Source organism: Lytechinus variegatus, chromosome 11 (genome assembly GCF_018143015.1).
Source record: "Lytechinus variegatus isolate NC3 chromosome 11, Lvar_3.0, whole genome shotgun sequence".
In the NCBI taxonomy this organism is placed as follows: Eukaryota; Metazoa; Echinodermata; class Echinoidea; order Temnopleuroida; family Toxopneustidae; genus Lytechinus; species Lytechinus variegatus.
The window spans coordinates 1,551,411-1,561,167 of record NC_054750.1 but is presented as its reverse complement, the minus strand read 5'-3'; the positions used below and the strand labels follow the sequence as shown (position 1 = coordinate 1,561,167).

Below are 9,757 nucleotides of genomic sequence, written 5' to 3'. Positions count from 1 at the left end.
TGCAGCACATTGTGGATCAGTTTCTTGCTGAAAGAAATTACGCCATGGGTGGGATTCGAACCCACGACCCTCTGTTTCAAAGTCCGAAGACTAATCCACTGGGCCACAACGCTCCACGCTTAATCTTAACATTGGGTCACATCTGCACCTTGTGTTTATGAATACATTGTGAACACTCCACTGTATAATTGTCCACACTGTGAAAATATCGTCACGTTGTTACAATCGAGCGTTTTAATAGTATGAATGACAGCTTTACAGTGTTGTGAACACAGTGTGGACACTAACTTTGTGGAGGGGTCTACAGCGTAGAACTATCTTCGCCCTTTTGAATATGTACATTTTCACAGTGCGAATCACTTCTGCACATTTAGGAAGAAATAAGCATCAGTTTTTACTGAGATTCTCATCATTTTCGACAGTGGAAGATGAAAGATCGTATCCAAAAAGTAATAGTCGTACGGACAAAATATCAAATTTAAAATGTTAGGTTGACATGTAGGCATTACCACAAGTAGATTCAGATTGAAAATGACGATTTCTGGAAATAACCCTGCTTGAAAGAGCTTGGTGTCACCCATTGTATTCAGAGTGTTTGTGTTTACATAGTTGAGTATGTGGAGATGCGATGTGTTTAAATGCTCACATTCAACAAAGTTAGGATAACAAAACATTATGTTCCACACTGTGAATACACAGCAGGATACTACATTCTTTCCAGCAGCGCTATAAAGACCCCAAATAGCAATAAGAAAAATGATATGAAAAAAATGAAAAATTCTGGAAATGAAAAGTTGGAATTGCTTTGGGTAAAAAAAAAGAGTAAGTAACGCCATGATGATTATCTATTCGCAATTTATGTAAATTACTTGCCTCACTGTTACTAGGCAAAGCCAGTGACATTGTTTGCTTTTTACAAAGACCGCATCAGTCAACCGCCCTTGAGCCTCCTTTGTTCATGCACAATACATCTCTCTCTCTCATCTCATTCTCTAGTCTCCCTCTCCTTCCTTCCCTCTTTCTTTCTTTCCCTTTGCCTTCTGTCTGTGTTTTCATTTTTCTGTTTGTCTCTCCCTTCCTCTCTCCCTCAATATCCCCCTTTCTTTCTATTTCTCTGTGTTTGTCTCCCTCTCTCTCATTGTATCACCCTCTCTCGTTTTACCCCCTCCCTTTCCCGCTAACTCTCTCTCTCTCTCTAACATTCTTTTTTTAATTTTCTCATATATTCCAGTTGTACAATATTATCATGCCTATATATGCCCGTTTCCATACACACATAGACCTCATAGCTGGCTAGTCTATACGGGTTGTTCAGTAGTCCAGTCCATGGCTGCAGAGCCTTGTAGGCTTATCTTGTGAAGAGAACATCTGGTTGCCGTCGTGAAGTTAATAATGATCAGAGTGACCCTTCACCGTATTAGTGACATATTACTTTATTTACAGAGTCTACTAATTATAATTTCGATTTCTTTCGTAAGAAACATAATTCGTTTCTTCAAAGTCTGAAAATTTCAAAATGGCAGGTGAATGAAAGGCCGACAGGTGACATGAAATTTGCTCCGGCGACAATTTCTCCCGGTTTTATTTCGTCTAAGATAGGTTCAGGATAGGGTATAGTGTAAAAGGAATGGTCTGGACTGAAAATATTCATATTTTAAAAAACAGGGTAAAATTTACAAACCAAAATGCTGAAAATTTCATCCAAATCAAATAAGAAATAACGAAGTTATTGAATTTTAAAGTTTATTAATATTTTGTAAAAACAGTTATATGCACGTCATCATGAATATTCATAAGGTGGGCTGATGATGTCACATCCCCACTTTCCTTTTTCTTATGTTATTACATGAAATCATAAATGTTTCATTTTTGTCATATGAATGATGTGTCTCCATTATAGGTTGTGGCAATAATGGATTTTAAAGACGGCTTGACGATTTAAAATGATTTATTAGCGGGCTAGCAAAATACACATTTTAGTTTGTTTTGATTTTGAAAGGGGGCGTGGTTGCCCGAGAAAGGGCTCGTGACCCGACCCGTAAAGGGCGGGGCAGCGCTTTTTGGCGCCCGCGCCAAAGAATTTGGGCACAATGCCAGACACTTGCCGCGGTTGAGCTATGCGCGGATAAAAGTGCGGGGAATGCTTCATTTTCGTTTTGGCTTTCAATGAAGAGAGATGACGGTGCATGTGTAAAGCGTGCTTACAAAATTTTTTGAAAATTTTCTTTCGGCACTGGCAACTAGAATTGGACACTAGGCCTAGGTGGCAGATATTTCGACATTTGTCTAGCTACCTATACCGGATATCTACACAAAGGATTCATGCTTTTATTGGATTATACAGACGCTGATTTCAGTTTTTTACTGTCTTCAGACTTCAGCCTCAGGAATTGTTGCCGTAGAACTAAGACTAAGTTAGCTGTGCCGATTTGTGGACCTAAAAGATTCAGTTTGCAACTTCAGGATTGAATTTTTTCTTGGCGGTTCGCTTGATTGAACTTTGGAGGTGATTGCATCCAGGATTCATTGGACTTGGGCTGAGTGACGGAGCTTCGAGTCTAACTCTAGTTTCGCGAGTTGATCATGCCAAAGGTTAAGGCCAAGAAAATAACGACCGCAGGTGCGAGGAGGGAGATGACACACCGAAGAGGAGGCCGGGTCGGCCGAGAGGTCCACGGGCGACGTCAACCCCCGCAAGTGTGGATCTGGGGCTGGGAGGCGGCAACAACGGGCCAGGAAGGAGCGGTGAGTTAAATCCCTCTCAGTCTCAAGTTGTCGATGTTGATGAAAAAAGTGGTAGGCCTAGGTCTAAAGTTAGTGATAAAATGGCAGAGCTAGATCTAGATCTAGTGGGCGGGAAGGCCAGGCGCCCGTGGGCAGATCTATTGCTTGGCATGAGATAGTAGCACAGGAGTCGGATACCGGTAGCTCGGGGCAGGCTCAGCCAGCAGTTTCAGTGCCGGCGCGGTCGGCAGGGGTAGCCGAAGATCTAGGCCTAGATCTAGTGGAGGTCGGTGTTGAGAGATCTGAGCCCCAGGCGCCTAGGCTTTCTGCCGTGTTGGGGGCACCGGAACCATTTATTAGCGCATGCGACCCACTAGGTGTGGAAGTGGCTATCTCACTGAAGGAAAAAATTTGGGCAAGTGAATATATAGATTTGGGAGTGCTCCTTAAGCATAATAATGCACGTGATGAGTTTGGGGCCTTGAGTGTAGGTGACACCACTTTGAGTTTGTGTCAATCGGGATCTGGTCTTGGTTTGCAACTTCAACCTCAATCAAAGGCTAAGAAAATCATGTCGGTAGAGCAGTGGACTTCGGTGTTTCTAGTATTTGCCTCAATTTACGCTGAGAAGCACATTGAAAGGAGCAGGGAGCTCATGAAATATATGGATTTGATAAGGCATGCAGCCCGTGCGTTTGCAGGTTATGGCTGGCGTGACTATGACACTCAGTTTAGGAGCAAGCAGGCGCGTTTACCCCGGGCGATCCTGGGCGAGCGTCGACGCCGAGTTGTGGTTGATGCTGGTGGCCTCTAATGGTCCGCGGCAGCGCCACAATTTACCCCATGCCCCTCGCCATCAGTTCTACAGAGGGGAGTACGGCGCGAGAAAATCTTTTCCCTTCGGAGGAAAGGGACCCGGAGCCAATGGCACACCCAGCCGAGGCGTGTGCTTTGCCTTTAATAGAGGCAAGTGCATGCGAGGCAAAGCTTGCATCTATGAGCACAAGTGTTCCCGCTGCCAGGCGACAGGTCATGGGGCTAAGCAGTGTAGCCAAGGGCGGGCCGGTTCCAGTCCCGCTGGCAGTAAATAGGTCTACGGCTAGTGCGGTGTCGTCTATTGCTCCGACCCCTATTAAGTTAGCACGTTTGGTGCCCATGTTAGCTACTTATCCTAATCAGGAGCATGCTCAGTGCTTGTATAATGGTTTTAAGTTTTGGTTTTTCATTACATTTTGAAGGGGACAGGGTCCCATTGGTTGTTAAAAACCTGAAATCAGCATTCGAACACATGGATGCGTTGAAAAAGAAATTGAGGGATGAAATAGACTTAGGTAGGATAGTTGGGCCTTTTGTTGTTCCTCCCTTCGAGAATATGAGGTGTTCACCAGTGGGGTTGGTGCCCAAAAGGCCCCAGGGGAGTTCCGTATGATTCAACATTTATCGGCACCCAGGGGAAATTCAGTTAATGATGGCATACCGGAGGGGCAGTGTACAGTAACATATTCGTCCTTTGATTCGGCGGTAGATATTGTGACGCAATTGGGGCGGGGTGCCCTTATGGGAAAGACTGACATTAAGTCAGCTTTCAGGCTCTTGCCTGTTCACCCAAAGATTTTGAGTTGCTTGGGATGTATATAGATGGTCGTTACTATTTTGATCGTTGTTTGCCGATGGGCTGCGCAGTTTCTTGTTCCACTTTTGAATGTTTTAGTACTTTTTTAGAGTTTTGCGCGAGAAAAGTTGCGAAGTCGCAAAATATTGTCCATTATTTGGATGATTTCTTTTTTGCAGGCGGCCCTGCCTCGGAGGATTGCAGGCGGGCAATGCATTGTTTTGAAGCAATTTGCGAACGATTTGGGGTGCCCATAGCGCGAGAAAAAACGGAAGGCCCGACCACACAGTTGTCATATCTTGGGCTGGTAATAGATAGCGTTTCTCAGCAGGTTCGGGTACCGGAGGACAAAATTGAGAAATTAGTAGGGAAATTAAATTGGGCGGTACAGAAACAAAAAATTTCCCTAAGAGACATTCAGTCGATTGTAGGTAGTCTAAACTTTGTATGTAAGGCAATTGCTCCAGGGCGAGCATTCATGAGACGGCTCATTGACTTAACTAAGAGCGTTAAGCGTCCTTTTCACATGGTTAGGTTGACGAGAGGGGCTAAGGCTGACTTGCGGGTTTGGTTGGAGTTCTTGGCACATTTTAATGGTCAAGTTTTCTTCCGGGCTCCAGGCTGGTTTGGAAGCGAGGAAATTCAGTTTTTCACTGATGCGGCGGCTGGCATTGGTTTTGGAATTTTCTTTGGAGGCAGGTGGGCTCAATCCAGGTGGCCTGCTGATTTCCAGGCCGATAGGAGGTCTATAGCTTTTTTAGAGCTATTCCCTATTTGGGTAGGCTTGGAGATTTGGGGCATGGAGCTAAAGGACAAGAATATATTGTTTAATTGTGATAATCAGGCCGTGGTGGCAGTACTTAACAAGCAGTCGGCGCTATGCCCTGATATTATGGTTTTGGTGAGGAAGGTGGTGATTATATGTTTAAGCAATAATATAGTGTTGAGGGCTAGGCATGTACATGGATGTGATAATGGTATAGCTGATGCACTATCTCGATTTCAGATGCCGAGGTTCCATGCGTTAGCACCGGGGGCCGCCCGGGAGGGCGTGGAGGTTCCAGTCCGTCTTTGGAAGAGCTGGCTATCGAGAGAAGTCGACTGCTGATGGCTTCTAGGGCAGCTCGAACACACACAACTTACTCTATTGCCTTGGGGGCATACGTGAAATTTTGTAAAGTGTACGGATACGACCCCCAGCTACCCCCTAATGTAGAATGGGTGGCGCAGTTCATTTCTTATTTATCCTTTATGGGATATGCAGGGTCTACTATTCAAACATACATATCTGGGTTGGCATTTTATATGAGTTCATCTGGGCTAAAGGATGTGACCAAAAGTTTTGTGATTACAAGGTTAATTGAAGGGTGTAGGCGAAGTACTTTGAGAAGAGATGCTAGGCATCCAATCACATTGTCTGTGTTAAATAGAATGCTCGCCTACTTGAGGCATGTTTGTGGTAGTCATTACGATGTTTTGATGTACTCTGCTGCTTTTTCAGTGGCATTTTATGGTTTGTTGAGAGTTAGTGAGTTGACAGTAGAGTCCAGGCATAGATGTGAGTCTATTCTGCAGCACACAGATGTTAGGGTCACTGGCGATGCACCGCATCGCAGGGTGGAATTATTCCTAAGGAAGTCAAAGACTGACCAGCGGGGAAATGGGTGCACCATTTCGATACCAGAGTTGGGGACAGTTAGCTGCCCTGTGATGGCGGTTATTCGTTATTTAGAAATCCGCCCAAAGAATGGTGGAGCCTTCTTTTGTTCATATGGTGCTCTCCCGCTAACTAGGCGTGAATTTGGAAACATGATAAAACGATGTTTGACATACGGGGATATGCCGGCGGCAATGTTTTCATCGCATTCCTTTCGTATTGGGGCGGCTACGACCGCTGCCATGGCCCGGTTGCTCGGATGAAGAAATCCAACGCATGGGGCGTTGGGTTTCGAGTGCACATCGGAGATATATAAGACTCGACATGGTTAAGTAAAAATAAAAAAAAAAAAAAAAAAAAAAAAAAAAAAAAAGAACGAAAATATATATGAAATGATGATTTTAGGTTATTTGACATTTTGACCAAAATCAGGTGTAAGTTATCTTCCAATAATGTCACAACGCGTTTACTTTACGAGGACATGTGCTTTAATCAAAGCCGTGGCCGATGGGTTGTTGGATATTTGGGTGTATAATTCTCAATATATCTGCTTACATGGTATTGTTTTATTTTATTCAGCCCTATTCAGAAGCAGGGTGGTATGTTCAGTGCCAAGAGGCCTGTTTACAAAGGAGCCCTTGTTACAGTATACATTATACATTATACATTATGCATCATATATTATACATTATACATTATACATTATTACATTCTTTATACAAAATGAAGAAAGAGATGGTACTATATTGATGGGAATGTGTTTATACGTTATACATTATACATTATACCTTATACATTTTACATTATACATTATACCTTATACATTTTACATTATACATTATACATTATTATAAATTGATTGGAATGTGCTCAGACATTATACATTATACATTATTATATATTGGTTGGAATGTGTTTATACATTATACATTATTACATTATACAAAAGGAAGAAAGGGATAGTACTATATTGATTGGAAGGTGTTTGGAACATCAGATTGATCATAACGACCCCCCCCCCCCCTGTACATGTTGATATCAATATACATGTATCATCAAAATAACTCTGGGCTTAATATTGAATGAGTAAGTGCGGGTTTAATGATATCACACAATTACGAGCATTCTGCTTTTTAGAGAGAATGTTACAACGGTATAATGACGTGTTTAATATCAATGCTTTCAGGATTAAGGGGAGGGGTCAAAAATGTGATTACATACATTGTATCTTGGAGGGGAAAACCCCGTGATGAAGGGGTGGTGAAGGGTAGCAGACCTTTCAGGGGGAAATTTTCATACTTCAAAATTCTGCCCAGCCCTCTTTTCTTGTTTTCTATTACAGGACCTGTGGTGTGGATCATAGGGGACTCGATAGTGTTTTGGGCACATCGCAGGGCGAAGAACACCGGCGAGGCTGACCTTGGACTTGGAACGTCGGTCCGCTGGTTGGGGAAAAGGGGGCTACGAATTGAAGGGGTAAGCGATTGGTTAGATAAGATGGGTCGGAGTGAACCAAAGCCTTCAGTAGTAGTATTGCATGTAGGAACGAATGACATTGAGGCACTGTCCAAGAAGAAGCTGGCTAGTTTGACGTATAGACTTTTTGACGCCAATAAGGACAAATTTCAAATAGTGTGGTCGGACATTTTGGAGAGGGTTTGGTACCCCGCTGGCTGTACAGGAGATCAAGGTAAATTGGACTTAAAGAGAAGGGCGGCCAATAGGTACGCCAAGGCTTTAGCTGCAAGATTTCATGGTAAAGCCATACCGCATCCATCAATATCCCATAATGACATTTCGCTGTACAGAACTGATGGCCTACATCTGGCCGATGAAGGGTTGGACAGATTTATCAGTGAGTTAAAAGTTGGTCTTTCATATCTTCGTTGAGTATGTATTTATACATTTTACCTTAGTCGCTCCGGCGTGACCGACTCCAGACCGTCCGATCCGATAGTATGAATAAGGGTTTTGGCTGGTCTGGAGCCGGTTTCACCAGTGTGTCTATGTTTTCATAATGTATCATTTGTTGTTATTTAGCTGCTCATGCATTTACGTTCAATGTATGCATGCATTAAATCATGTTGGGGTCAGTTATGGATAACCTAGATATACATTGTAATGGAGGAATGAGCAATGTTCCCTGGTACCCCCCCCTGGTAAAAGCACTAAGGATAATAACGTTGGTGAATACTAGTAGAATGATCCTGTAATGGTTGCTAAGATTTATTGAATATCTTGGTAGATACGAGTAAAATTTTGACGTGTTTGTTGGCGGTCGATCATATATAAATAAATTATATATTCTCGTTTGGCGGTAATTTGGCAATTAGGCCACCTGAAACACGTATTTTCCAAGAATAATTGGGTATTTCTGGTCATGCCAGGCAGGCATGTGGATTTTAATCAATTATGTTATGTTATTATGTAAGTTGCAGGTCCCCACTCGTTACCTAGGTGAGGGGGACCTATTTGTACATACAAATGTTTGAGAACGCTGTTAAACTGAAATAATTGTGTCATGCTTAAAGTTTAATCTTAGCCTGACCTGATCTTAAAGGCGGGCAGGCTGGTCTATAGTCATGGGCATTCATATATCTCTATATGCTATATTTATGTCATCTGTAATCCACCGATAGCTCATAATTAATAGCTGTGCTGGGATTCCGGTCCGGCTAGCAGGGAACCAGTGGGAAAACAGCCATGAATTTTAAACATTGAAGAACTTACGAGGGGGGCCTTCTAGCCGGGGGTTTAACCCCTCTCCGAGGAGCTTATTAAAACAAGGGTATCGGTTGGTTACAGACATTATCGGTATATGTATATGTGATGATATTCATACACTGTACACAAAAAGCAGAATTGGTAAAGATGCACATTCATCTCTATTTTCATTAAAGCCACGACAAATCGCAATTCACTTGTTCTTGTTGTTTTGTTAGCCGTGAATAATGGATTTTAAAGACGGCTTGACGATTTAAAATGATTTATTAGCGGGCTAGCAAAATACACATTTTAGTTTGTTTTGATTTTGAAAGGGGGCGTGGTTGCCCGAGAAAGGGCTCGTGACCCGACCCGTAAAGGGCGGGGCAGCGCTTTTTGGCGCCCGCGCCAAAGAATTTGGGCACAATGCCAGACACTTGCCGCGGTTGAGCTATGCGCGGATAAAAGTGCGGGGAATGCTTCATTTTCGTTTTGGCTTTCAATGAAGAGAGATGACGGTGCATGTGTAAAGCGTGCTTACAAAATTCCCACCTCCTCCCCATTACCATCCTCTAGTTATAATTAAGGGGGATGTTGACATATATATCGTGGGGGGATTCTTGCATATTATGGATATGGTTGTGTATTTATTGTCCTTGTGCATTCTTAATGTTATTTTGTTTATTTAGTTTTTGTTTGCAAGGAAGAAGTCAATTCGAAATTACTATGAAGCAGGTTATGCCTCAAACGTTCATGTGAGTTGTCATAAAAATCCAAGTTATGGATGGTTATAGAAAAAATCTGGGGATTGAAATTATAATTTTCTCAGGTCATTTGAGAAGAAATGTTTATGAATTCATAATTTCTATGTATGTTTTATTTTCCTCTACCATGAGCATTATATATGAAGAAATGTTTGATAAGATTGCATAGGCTTCATTTCAGATAAAGTTATTTCTCGGGTCTGCATCGGACTCCTTAGGAATTAGACGGAAGTATTGTCCCAATTTTTAGTCTTCTTCATGTTCAGCCGCATGTTCAGGTCTTTAGGCGTAGTATGT

The 9,757-nt window shown here is 42.6% G+C and overlaps 1 long non-coding RNA gene across 1 annotated transcript; it reads left to right on the top strand.

The window, feature by feature from the left end:
- Nucleotides 1–2,154: 2,154 nt before the first annotated feature.
- LOC121423670 lies at nucleotides 2,155–7,444 on the top strand. Its single transcript, XR_005971303.1, has 2 exons — nucleotides 2,155–2,745; nucleotides 7,336–7,444. It is a non-coding gene; the product is annotated as an uncharacterized LOC121423670 (long non-coding RNA).
- Nucleotides 7,445–9,757: the final 2,313 nt, after the last annotated feature.